This window comes from Eschrichtius robustus, chromosome 14 (genome assembly GCF_028021215.1).
Source record: "Eschrichtius robustus isolate mEscRob2 chromosome 14, mEscRob2.pri, whole genome shotgun sequence".
In the NCBI taxonomy this organism is placed as follows: Eukaryota; Metazoa; Chordata; class Mammalia; order Artiodactyla; family Eschrichtiidae; genus Eschrichtius; species Eschrichtius robustus.
Genome location: NC_090837.1, coordinates 39,339,213 through 39,352,509, shown reverse-complemented (window position 1 = coordinate 39,352,509; position 13,297 = coordinate 39,339,213).

Sequence of the window (13,297 nt, the reverse complement as noted above, 5' to 3'; positions counted from 1 at the left end):
CTGATACTTGGTCCACTTCCTGAAATAGGACGGGAGGGAGCCCAAATCCAGGTGTGTAAGCAGAAGCTGTAGGGAGGTGCACCTCTGGGAGAGACCACTGTCTCAGGCTGAGTTTGCCCAGATCGCTTCTTTAAAACTAGTTATCCCGCCACCCCTCACAGTCACCCCTCAGAGCTCCTGCCCTCCCCAGCCAGCCTCCTCTCCTAGCCAGTCAGGCTCAGGAAGCGTCCAGCCACCGGGCCAAACTCTGGCTAATTACAGTTCATCATTGCAGTTGTCCTAGTGTCAGAATCATCATCCCTGTCACTGCCGTTGAGCTGGGAGTGCAATGTTTAGGGCATCATCAACTTCATAGACCTTGGGCTCAGAGATGGAGGCCCCCAGGCCCCATAATACCTTGCGCAAAGACACTTGTTGAATGACTGGATGAGAAAATGGGTGGATGAAGAGTCTTTCTCATCAAGAAAATTGAATGAGAATAAATATCAAGTCTTGGACAGAGCTAACCTGCATGTGGCTGCTCTAGGCTGAGAGTGGGGTGGGGACAGGACGGGGAAGGGGTTCCAGGGTGCTTAGCTTGTCCTTGCAAACATGTGCATCGATGAGAAGGTACCAACTGACACCAGATTTGGATAGGAAGCCTGATAGAGAATCAGAACTCTTCCTAAGGTTGGTTACAAATGGTGACCTCCACTCAAAGTCAATCAGAAATGAGTTGCAAGACACCTCTGCCTTGTCTTCTTCTCTCCCAGATGCCACGGTCTTGACTGTGGCTCTTTCCTGGATAGAAGGTGCTCTGCCGGGCTTATGCAACTCTCCCGTGTCCTTATTCCCCCTTGTTTAGCAGAACTTGCTTCTCTTTCAATTACTTACCAATCTTTGTTCACCCACTACCCTTTATTATTATTGTTGTTGTTGTTGTTGTTGCTATTGTTATTATTATTATTCCATGGACTCCACGTACTGAAGATCCGGTCTACCAAACAAGCTGCATTTGTTAAGAAATACTCCTTTGCAATCAGAATAGATGACCAATGTCACCACACTGGGTAGACAGAAGTCTAGCCCAAAGCAAAAAGGACTTGAGCCTCTTTATCATATGCATCTTATCCTGGGTCAGTGCATTAATTTTTATGCAAATTTTGTAATGCATAATTTCGATAACTTTATATTTTTATATTCTGCCATTTGTAATATTAAAATAATTGAGAATGTCCTCTCCCCCCATACCCACCCACCCGGTACTACTTAGAGACCCCAAGTTAGAACTGAAGACATTAAGTTGAGGTCCTCTTTAAGGAGTGAGGGTTTTGGAGCTTGCAGAATGGGAAGAATTCTTTTCTTCTGGTTTTCTGGAATAAGAAAAGCTAGTGGGCTGAGACAGACCTTGTGGAAAACAGCTACCCAACTCCGCAGCCTCTGGGTTGACCAAGCCAAATTCTTTTATATGTCTGGCTCCCTCCTCCCCAAACAACAAGGGCTGAGAGCTGAAGGGGGTCCTACAGAGGTGGGCTCCTTCCATTCCTGTATGCCCTTAAATGGCCTTCCTTTGCCCACCTCTTGTAGGAAGAATTTGTGCCTCGGGTGGGAGTGGTTACAGTAGCAGGGACATTAGCAACATCTAAGGCCCTCTTATCTGGCCCTAACCTACTTTCCTGGGGAGCTTATCTCTCTCCCACCTACACTACTTATTTTGCAATCAATGGTCTAGGGGTAGACAGTGGTGGGGAGGGGTGGGTGAAACTTGAAAAGCATAGTTTGTATGATAATTTTATGTATGGGTGGGGTCTGGGGGAATGAAAACAAATGCCTATGCTGTCCCAGTAATGCTTACAGAAAGAAAAGCTCGATAAAATCTTGACTAATGGAGATCCACAGAAGATAACTAGGAACCAGCCTAATTTCGAGTTAATGAGCATCTTCAGGGGTTGGGGGTGGGGTGAGTAGGGTATGAGATTCTTCTGTTTAGCCAAAGGGGGCAGGGTTGAACAAGACCACTTTCTCTGGCCATGACGTCTACTCCCAGAGCTGGTCAGATCCTGCTTTCTCGTCCCTCCAGCGTGTGTTCCGTTTATTCGGTCCATGCTTCCCTCCAGCCCTCCAGCCCTTCTACCAGCCCACAGGCTACTCTCTGAGGCCCCTACCCTCCTCTGAACCCTGCACTGGCTGCCCCGCCCAGCCCTCAACATTCACTTGCTCCTGGTGTCATCACTTCCACGGGCCACGCGGGTGTTGAACACTGCTATGTAGGTGTTCATGGTCGTTCTCCTCAATTTGACTTCTAAGTTATTCAATATCTTAAAAATCTCTAAAGTCCTAACAGTGAGCCCCCAGGATAAGTCCAGAACTTTTTAAATGATCTCGTAGCACCCTATACCTTCGTTGCACTAATTTTGATAAGTAAACTTTTTTGTACACAGATTTGTCTAAGGTTCTCTCTTCCATTGGACCGCAGGGACTTTCTTTGTCTCCATCACCGGTACAGCAGAGTTAGAAGTTACTGTTTACTACGGGCTGGCTGTATATACTCTGGGTCAAGTAGCTCGTGTAAGGAGCTTTGCACACATTATTCACACCAACCTTATAAATTAATTAGATGTCACTTCCAATTGGCAAATTTGGAAATTTAGTCCTTAGGGGGGTTAACCAAGGCCACCCAGCAAATATGTATGGAAGCAGGATTGGAACCCTGGTCCCCCTGATCCCAGAGCCTTTGCACTTTCCCCACACCACCTGCCTCTTATCCCCTTGGCTGTGAATAGTGTGTTTGTTAGGTGATTGAGTGAATGAATGAAGGAAGGAATGATAGGACGTTTAACAACTTACCATCCACAGTCCCAACGTGGACCATGTCACTTCCGAATTGTGTTTTTCTCCTCTTTTTAGTTTATTTATTTATTTATTTTTATTTGATTTTTTGGCCCCACTCTGCGGCTTGTGGGAGCTTAGTTCCCCAACAAGGGATCGAACCCTGGGCCCTGGGCAGTAAGAGCGTGGAACCGTAACCACTGGACCACTAGGGAATTCCCTATTATTATTTTTTTAGATTCTCAATCCCAATCCTTTCCCTGTCTTAAACCTCTAAGAATACATGTCTTGGTAAAGATACATTGTGGTGTTTTGTGTAAATATTTTTAATCTATTTTAATTATGGATGGATTAGAGACTTTGTTCTGTTTCTTACTGTTTCAACCAGCAGTGTGCTTTTTAAATACATGCTGGTGTATCGATATCAAATTCCTTACTTCCCAATGCTGGACAGAATTCCATAGTTTATATCCACCAGTGTAGACTCACCTTGTCCCCAACACCTCAGTTGCCTCTACTCCCCACCACGACATGCAATACGCCAGCGCACTTTCAATCCCATTGGAGGCAGGCTCCATTTTTGCATGAACGCGTCTAGCAGGTTGCACCTGGGGATGTGAGGCTGGGGGAGCAGGCTGCCTTCTACCCTCTGACATCTTGCACTGTGACAGGCAGCATGAGAAGGGATCTATCGGGCTTCCCTGGTGGCGCAGTGGTTGAGAATCCGTCTGCCAATGCAGGGGACACGGGTTCGAGCCCTGGTCTGGGAAGATCCCACATGCCACGGAGCAACTAGGCCCATGAGCCACAACTACTGAGCCTGCGCGTCTGGAGCCTGTGCTCCGCAACAAGAGAGGCCGCGATAGTGAGAGGCCCGCACACCGCGATGAAGAGTGGCCCCCACTTGCCACAACTGGAGAAAGCCCTCGCACAGAAACGAAGACCCAACGCAGCCACAAATAAATAAATAAATAAATAAGAAGAAGAAGAAGAAGGGATCTAGCAATCCCTTTTGGCTTTGTGCACTCAGATCCTAAGTCTCCAAGGACACTTTCAGAAAGAATTTTCTACTGCGTGGTTTGCTTTTTTTCCTTTCTTATGCATGTGAACCTGGCCTATATACTGTTAAAAATCACTATAACTTAGTAGTTATGTGGGCAGATTCTGGAAACACACAACCTCAGTTCAAATTCCAATTTTACTACTTACCAGCTGTACTCAACTCCTGTGTCTCATTTTTCTCATCTGTAAAACGGGCATAGCAAATGTAATAGTACCCACCACCCAGGCTGTTGTATTTAGAACAGTGCTTGGCAGGAGAAAGCACCTAATAAGTGTTGGCCCTCATTGTTTAAAATACATATAGGATCTGAACCTACAAATCCATTTACATAACTTCTGATACTGTCAGCATAGAAAAGTTGGGACGTTAAAAAGAAAATGAAGAGAAACAGATGATGTGTCTGGCTACACCAAAGTAATTCTCTTTGTAATCTCTAAGGGTCAGAGCTTTACAGGCCCATCTTGGGCTTCTAAGACCAAACACAGCCATAAACAACAGAACCCCAAAGAAATCTGTTTCTTTCTCTCGGTCTGGCTCTGAGGGGTTTACAACAAGTTCTGGCTCCAGGGGGACCCTGTTCCCCCCAGTTAAGACGTATAAGATGTTCTTGGCCGTCATCATTGATTTTCTGCTTCTTTGGCACTTTCAGATGCTGGAGCCCTTGAGCGTCTAAGCTGGATTCAGAAGGGACAGGATCAGCCACCAGGAGCTTGAGAGCTTGAGAGCTGTAGAGAAGAGCTTCTCTTTCATGTCGTGTGGCTCCAGAGTGACTCAGTCCTGGCAGCCTTGATTTGGGCCGTATTTAGGAGGCAGCTCTGGTGGGGCTCAAGCCTGAAATTTATGGCTTGTTTGTCCTGGACCCATGCAATATTTTTTCCTGCCTTGAAGATGAAAGGGTTACTACTATTCTCCACACTTCCTCATCTCCTGCATTTTGTGGGATGTAGGCTTCTGCAGTGTCCCTCTTATTTATCTGGAGAATTAACTTCTAAAGGATATGCTCATCTCCCTAACCAGCCATAGCTGAGGGCCTTGATATATAAGACCCTAAAAGGACAATTGGATGGCTTTCTGAAAAAAAGTCTTCACGTTCACTCTGTCATGGTTCTTCCCACCCCTATGACTATTATCTGTACTATAAACTCCATGGGAAGACCTTTGAGTGGACAAAGAAAAGCCAATCCTTCCACAAAGTTATAAATTCCTTGCAAGAAGGGCTGGTCTCTTGTATTTCTTTGATCCCCTACAGCGCCTAGCACAGTGTCTGGTACATGGTAGATACTCAAATATTTGTTGATTGATAAGATTCCAAGACTCAGATTGGAGTGAATGGACAACATTTGTCTAAGGAAAACTGAATGGTTTGCAATACAAAACCTCTTAATTCTCCTTATCAGGAGCGGTCAAAATTCTAATTTACACTAAAATATTTAAAAGTAAAAATTGTGGTATCTATAAAATATTTTATACGGTTTAAAATCTGCCTAGTGAGGTGAATTCAGTTGTTTATTCGTTTCCTTTTTTTTTTTTTTTTTTTTTCGGCCATGCCACTCGGCTTGTGGGATCTTAGTTCCCCCAACCAGGAATCTAACCCGGGCTCTCCGCAGTGAGAGCGCAGAGTCCTAACCACTGGACCGCCAGGGAATTTTCCGTTTGTCTCTTGATAGACATGTATCGAGTTCCCATATACGTCAGACACTATTCTGGGCATCAGAGAAACAGAGACACTTCCTGTCCTAAATTCACCAACAGAGTAGAGACTGGCAGGCCAGCAATTAAGATATTATAAAGGAAGCACTTTGATGAGGGCATCAGATTGACAGTAGCGAGTGAAATTGAGGTTCTGAGGCTCAGGGGCTGATCTGGAGTTGACCTCGACCCGTGTGGAATCAGAACACCTTGGTGTTGGCCTTGGTGTTGGCCCACAAGCTGGGACTGAGACCTGGGTTCACAGGGGACAGGCGCTGAGCAGCAGCAGACTTAGGAAAGCCACTGAAACGGCACATCATAATTTGCTCATTTTAAAATAGTGATGAAAGGGAATTCCCTGGCGGTCCAGTGGTTAGGACACCGCGCTTTCACTGCCGAGGCCCCAGGTTCAATCCCTGGTCGGGGGAACTAAGATCCTGCAAGCTGATTGGTTCAGCCAAAAAAAAAAAAAAAAAAATTGTGATGACAACACCAAAATTACTAATTTGCCCAGAGAATTTAAATTGCAGTTTGAAAATTATAAAGTGTACACAAATATGTTATCTAAAAAAGAAGTATGCTCCCAGGACCTAACTCGGAGAATTGTCACCAGGATACATTGATGTCATGCCTGTGAGGGCGCTTCAACACTTGAAGAGCTACGCAAACGTCTGCACCGTTTTAAATCAATTAACGTCCTGTCTTCTCACCTTCTCCAAGGTTAAAGCCAAAAGTCAAAGCTGAACAGCTGGACGTTGTCCCCTTCAAAGTGCCTTATTTTTGTACAGGACAATGTGACTCAGAGTTTGGCCAAATCTCAGGGAGGGGATTTTGATGCGGCCGACTTTGGTTAAATCGACTGCAGCACTGGTTAATATATTTAATCTCCACAATCCATGATGACAAAAGTTGTGCAAATCATGACTGAAGGGATGAGCATCTTAAAAGTAGGTCAGACACTAACCAGCCAGGAATAGAGAAAATTAAATACAGGTGCGAGAGCCAGTGAATTGCTTGGGGTCTCCACCCTATTCAGTTAAAAAATAGCAAAGGAGGAAGGGAAATGAAATCAAATGAGCTTTGCTAACATGCCCCCATTTTCTCCATTTCCTAATCCTTTTATAAATTCCATTGAGATGGGATTTGCTTTCAGACTGATTATGTGGCTTAAAGATAAGCATAATTACAAGATACGTGTTGAAAGGAAATTCCTCGTCTTGGCTGTTTGGTTTCCTTTCCAGTACTGAGTAGTGGATGACCCAGCTGGAACCAGTTTCATCTGGGACCTTCCCCAAGCATCTCAGAGGTAAAGAGGACCTTCACAATAACCTCACAATTTTTAAATGAGGAAACCAGGACCCAGAAGAAGGCAGATGGTTTTCCCAGCAACTCAGTGGCAAAGCCAAGGATAGGGTTTTTTTTCTTTTAAATGAGTTCATTTATTAACGTTAATTACTGTTCACATAAAGCTAGAAAATGGGATCTTGAAAAAACTAAGTTTAAATATAACATCACAGAGTCGATATTTCAATATTTCTTCTTTTTTTTGATATAAAAATTATATTTATTTCAACCAAAGAAAGAAATCACAAGTTACGAATTTTAAAAGCTGACCAACATCACAAAATCTGTAACTGCCAAGAATGGGGCTCTTGACCAAAGAATTTTTTGGAAATGGAAAGCACAGGATTCATCCATATCTTCCACTTCCCTTTTGGCCTCAGAATGGACCTTCTGGGCTCTTCCAGGCCAGGATTTTTCTTGTTCTGCCTTTGGGCCTCCAAAAAAGTTCCAGAATTTCTAGCATCAGTCATCATTATATTATCAACAACTATCACTTGCTGATTACCATAAATGACCTTTGTAAGAGTGAGATAAACTAACCACTTTCACAGAGCTTCAGTCTGGAGAACATGACTTGAGATTAGGGGAAAAATTTATAATAATAATAATAACAATAATAGATTTTTTCTAAGCCAACTGTTAAAAGATTTACCTGTTTGTCTCTTCTAATGCTTTCACTGAACTCCACACCCATTTTACAGATGAGGAAACTGAGACCAGCTCAGAGGTCACAGAGCCTGAGTGACACATGTGTATCTCACTCTAAAGCTCTTACACTTAAACATTCATGATCTGGACCTCCCTGGCAGTCCAGTGGTTAAAGACTCTGCATCTCCACTGCAGGGGGCGAGGGCCTGACCCCTGGTCAGGGAACTAAGATCCCATATGCCACACCGTGTGACCTAAAAAATAAAAAATGTTAATGATCATCCGTGGGAGAATGGGTGTGGGAGAATGAAATGCCTAAGAAAATGGAATAATATGTTCTCTTTCCTCAAGGAGGGTCCTAAAATATTATGTATTGACATAATATTTTATAGTTATTATAATAATTATACCGTCTTATCTTACACCCCAGAAAACAGGATTTTTTCTCAGCAAGGACACTTACTGGAAACAAAGCCTCTCTTCACAACACCGCTTCACATTGATTGGACGTTTTAATGTATTAATATTCCTCTTGTATGCATAGATTCATCAAAGAGATTTTTTAAATTTCTTCTCATTCTGAACTAATTTATTAAATACATATAACATTTCTGAGCACCAGGCAAGCTTCTAATTATGTCATCCTCACAATCACCCGAAGAGGGTGGTACTATTCTTGTTTCCATTTTACAGATGAAGAAACTGAGACACACAGAGGTTGGACAACTTGTCCAGAGTTACACAGCTAGTAAGTTGTGACCCCAGAGGATTCAAAGGCTGGCAGTCAGGCTCCTGAGTCCAGACTTTGGCCACGACACGGTGTCACCTGGTCCACACGGTACAGCTGCCTGGGAAATGTTAGAGGCTAACTCACGCCGATGCGGAATAAGTTCTTGGCTTTGCAGAGTTGTGTAAGGTTGTGAGAGGCGCTCGTAAAAGTGCACAAGTGCTTCCTAATCGTTCTCACTCCTGTTGCCTCCTCCAGGGCCCTTACAGAGTTTGGGTGTCTGGTCAGTTCTTAATAAAGAGAAGCTGAGCTGAATGAACCAAAATGTTGTAAAGGTCAATGCTGAAAGAGGTGCCCTTGAGTGTTTCCTTTTACATGTTTCTTCTGGAAGTAAACAGACATTTGGGTCACAAAAAGCAGCTGGGAATGCGGACCAAGGACAGTCAGGGTGCAGAGAAAAACTCAGCATTGTTGAGGCTGTTTTGGGTAGAAAGTGTTTTGGGGTTTTCTTCTTTTTTGGTAGGAAAATTGCACAATAGCTTAATATACAGTCAAATGGGCTTTTTTCATGATTCCCTTGTAATGCTCCAAACTTCCCACTTGATCTCTGGTCACTTCTAAAGGTTTGAAATCATTTCATCTTTATGGAAGAGGATTTTTTTTATAAGCATTTTTAACCATCACAACTAATTTATTTTTACACCTTAAGAAAATGGCTTCAAAAAAAAAGAAAAGAAAATGACTTCACAGTGTAAGCCAGCTTTGTTAACAAAGACTGAGAAGCTATGGTAGACTGAGAAACTTTATGATGATCAGAATATCCACGAAATGCTGAAGGAACATTTGAATACAACGTTTTATCCACGTTCAAACTCAAACAGGAGAGGCAATGGGGAATCGGGAATGGCTGGTTTTCTTTCTAACTAAGCCAGAGACTGGGCAGAATGTGAGGGATAGTAATTCTCACCTACCTCCAACTTTATTCCCAGGACGCTGGAAGTGACTAAGACATCAGACAATAAAATAAAATACCTGGGAAGTTAAACAGTGACTTGTGTGTGCGCACTCTTATGAAACATAGACAGGAGCACCTGAGAGAGCATTTACTACAGCCAGGCCTTACCTTCTAATTGGCTTTTCATGAAAAAGGTCTGGAATGGGGAGCGACGCGGAGGAGTTTTGGCTTTAAGTGGATGCCTGACCATTTTAGCCTAGGCAACCAATGGGGAATTGAATGGTGGAAGCAGCTCAGGTCATGATACACAGGTTAATAAATATGGGGAGGTGGCTTCCCTGGTGGCGCAGTGGTTGAGAATCTGCCTGCCAATGCAGGGGACACGGGTTCAAGCCCTGGTCTGGGAAGATCCCACATGCCGCGGAGCAACTAGGCCGGTGAGCCACAACTACTGAGCCTGTGCGTCTGGAGGCTGTGCTCCGCAACAAGAGAGGCCGCGGTAGTGAGAGGCCCACGCACCGCGATGAAGAGTGGCCCCCGCTTGCCGCAACTAGAGAAAGCCCTCGCGCAGAAACGAAGACCCAACACAGCCAAAAATAAATAAATAATTAATTTAAAATGAACATCTGCTTATAAATAAATAAATAAATAAATATGGGGAGGAATAATATTTTATGTGACATACAGGACCGGGACAGGAAAGAGGAACATTATGTTCAAGACTAAGGTTATGGTAGGTTTTTTTGCAAAAATAGCTGAGATAATTCCTCCATCCCTGTCTTATACCCCTTTGTAATGCAACTTTGCCACTTCTCCCATTGAGAGGTGAGGTACATTTCCCTACCCCTTGAATCTGGGCCAGCCTTGTGGCTTGCTTTGACCAATAGAATGTGGCAGAAGTGACATTTACAACTTCTGGGCCCAGATGACTAGCAGCTTCCACTCTTGCCCTCTTGCCATGCTGCCCTTCTGAAGAAGCCCAGGCTGGCCTCTTTGAGGATGAGAGACCACGTGGAGAGAAAGGCCCAGCTGGAGCCAACACCAGTTCCAACCATGTGAGTGAGGCCATAAGAGCAGCTGGTCCCAGCCTACTTGCCATCTGACTGCAGTCATGAGTGACCCCCGGTGAGACCCACAGAAGAACTACCCAACTGAGCCCAAATTGCTGACCCACAGAAATGTGAACAAATAAATGGTTATCATTTAAAGCCACTATATTCTAGGAAGGTGTGTTATGTATCCATAAACAACTAATATAGAAGTTGGTATTAGAAGTGGGATGCTGGGATAATTAACCTAAAATAAGTGGCATTTGCTTTAGGACCAGATAGAGGGCAGAGGCTGGAAAAATGGTAAGGAAACTGTTAGTGAACAAACTGCACTAGAAATGCAGTGAGGAAACTGCTAAAGGAGACTGGAGAAAAGGCAATCTGTGTTCAGTAGTGACCAAACAATTGGCCAAATACTGCCTGCAGTAACTTGGAAGATAGAAAATATACCTAATGAAGTGTGCATCTGAGTAAGGAGATTCTGTCTTAGAGAGAGAGAGATAAGCTAAAGGAGGAACTACTCAGTTTGCAAGTAGAATTTAGAAGGGCTATAGAAGGCCCAGTATGTGCTTGCACAGAACCATGAGTCAAGGACTAGGGAACAATAGACTGCTGGGGCCCTGGGTTCAATCCCTCGTTGGGGAACTAAGATCCTGCAAGATATGCGGCGTGGCCCAAAAAAACCAAAAACCAAAACCAAAAAAACCTGGGTTCTAATCAAGAATATTTCCTGCCTTAGAGTAGAAGGAGCTGAAAGCATGTATCCAGCTGGGTTTCAGAATTGTCATGTACCAGTGACTGCTACCTGTCTCTAGTTGTTCCCTTTTTCTGAATGGAAATGTCTACAGTGGTTGTCTGGTCTCTCATCATAGTATATTTAGGGGCAGAATGGTGCAGATTCCTGTAAATTAAAAATACAAGTTCTCTGCAGCATTCTGCCCCTAAACATACTATGGTGTTTTTTATGATATAACAGAGGAGGTTCATCCAGATGTGGACTTACTTTTAATGACTAGATCCTGAACTTCAAGCTTAATACCTTAATGGAATGAATCCTGTAGGGAGAAGTGCTTGCTGTTATTGTTTTGATTGAACCCCGGCCATGGCAGTAAAAGCGCTGAATCCTAACCACTAGACCACCAGGGAATTCCCAGGGAGAAGTTCTTTTTATGGAGGAGGGATGTGACTGACTATGGCCAGAGGTGGACTTTGGTATATGATTTGCAAAAATGGGCACAATAATTTCTCCCACCCCTGCATGCACGTCCCTTTTCAGGAGGGCTTGGCTGTGTTTCCCCAACAAGAGTTAAAGCCTATTTACCCACAATCTGAATCTGATTTAGTAGATTGTGGCAGAAGGGCGACATTGCAGTCTAGGCTTCCAAAGGTCTTGCAGCTTCTGCTCCTGCCTTCTTGGAAGGCTGCCCCCTGGGGAGGAGCCCAGGCTTGCCTCCTTGAGGATGATGGACCCCTCGCCCCACTGACCCACCAGCAGACCCAGGCAAGACCAGCAGAACTTTCCGGCTGAGCCCAACACAAATTGCTGACCCACAGAGTCATGAGTAGATAAAAATTGTTATTGTTTTAGGCCATTTGGGGTTGATTTGTTACACAGTAATAGATAACTGATAAAAGGGGGGGAAGTATATCTCAACAGTAAAAGACTTTTTTTCGTCTTCCTTCAACATAGTTCCTGGCTCACGATGAAGTGGGCAAAATTAGTCTGGGCTCGGGCCTGGGGTGGAGCTTGAGTTTCTGTGACTCTCCCCGGAGGAGGGAGGAACATTAACTCCTTTTGAGACTCGGGACTTCCTCAGTAGTGGGTAAGAATAATGATTACAACCTGAGCACTTATTAGGGTCAGACACAGCACCCACCGCTTTCCTTGGATCATCTACCTTAACAACAGGCCCTATTGTACCTATCTGCGGTTGAGGTAAGCGAGCCTTAGAGAGGTTATTTAGCTGGAATTCAAACTTAGTCTTGCCCTTGAGCTTTCACTACTGTGCTGAAGCCCCAACTTTGCTGGCACAAGAACACAAATGTAGAGGCAGGTAGAAAATAGCGATTGGTGGGGGGGGCATTCAGAGGTGCTGAAGGCTGACTCTGGAAAAAACTTACAGACGGTTCTTAGCTTAGGTTAGCTCTTTTCTCCAGACTCCCATACCCCCAACTTGATTATTTTGCCAGTTTTCTGCAGTTGTGACATCTTTTGCAAATTACTTCTAAATCTTCCCTTCACATGCATAAACTCTGGGGATTCCTGCTGTAACCGTCGGGGGAAGAGAATGCAAGTCAGTCTGAACTGGCCTCCACACAATCTTCTCACCAACTCCTCGTCACCCGTTTGGCCCTTTTGCTCTTCGCCAGCTCACCACCTGCTGGAAAGTCAGCCACCTCCATCTGATTAGCAGCTCTTAAAATCAAAAGGTCAATTCAGAATTCAGAACAAAAGCAGAACCTGGGCACGTGTACTACAATAAACTCCACAAGTCTCGTGCTGGCAGACTTAAAGAAACGTGATAGCAGTATAACTGATGCTTCTGGCTGTGCTCTAGGTCAAGTTCAAGTTCTCTGACTTACAGCTCCCAGGGAGAGTAGCAAGAGGGAAAATAGATAGGAGGGAGGAAGTTTACTAGTAGAATGAGGAGAAAGAGGGAAAAAATAAAAATTCAGAAATAAAGAAGGAGATGATGAGAGAAAAATGAAAGAAAGTGGGAGCAGAAAGGATCCATTTAAAGAAAAAAGTGAAATAAAGAAATGAGAGAAAATGTGGAACATGGGAAGGTGAGGAAAGGGAGCAGAAAGAAAAATTGGGCTTAGGTAGTGTGATAATTTTATTAAAAAATTTTAATGAGTCATGGGGACGTAATGTACAGCATGGTTATTATAATCAATAATACTGAGTTGTATATTTGACAGTTGCTAAGAGAGCAGATCTTAAAAATTCTCATCACAAGAAAAAAAAATTGTAACTATGTGTGGTGACAGACGTAGTGATCATTTCACAATAT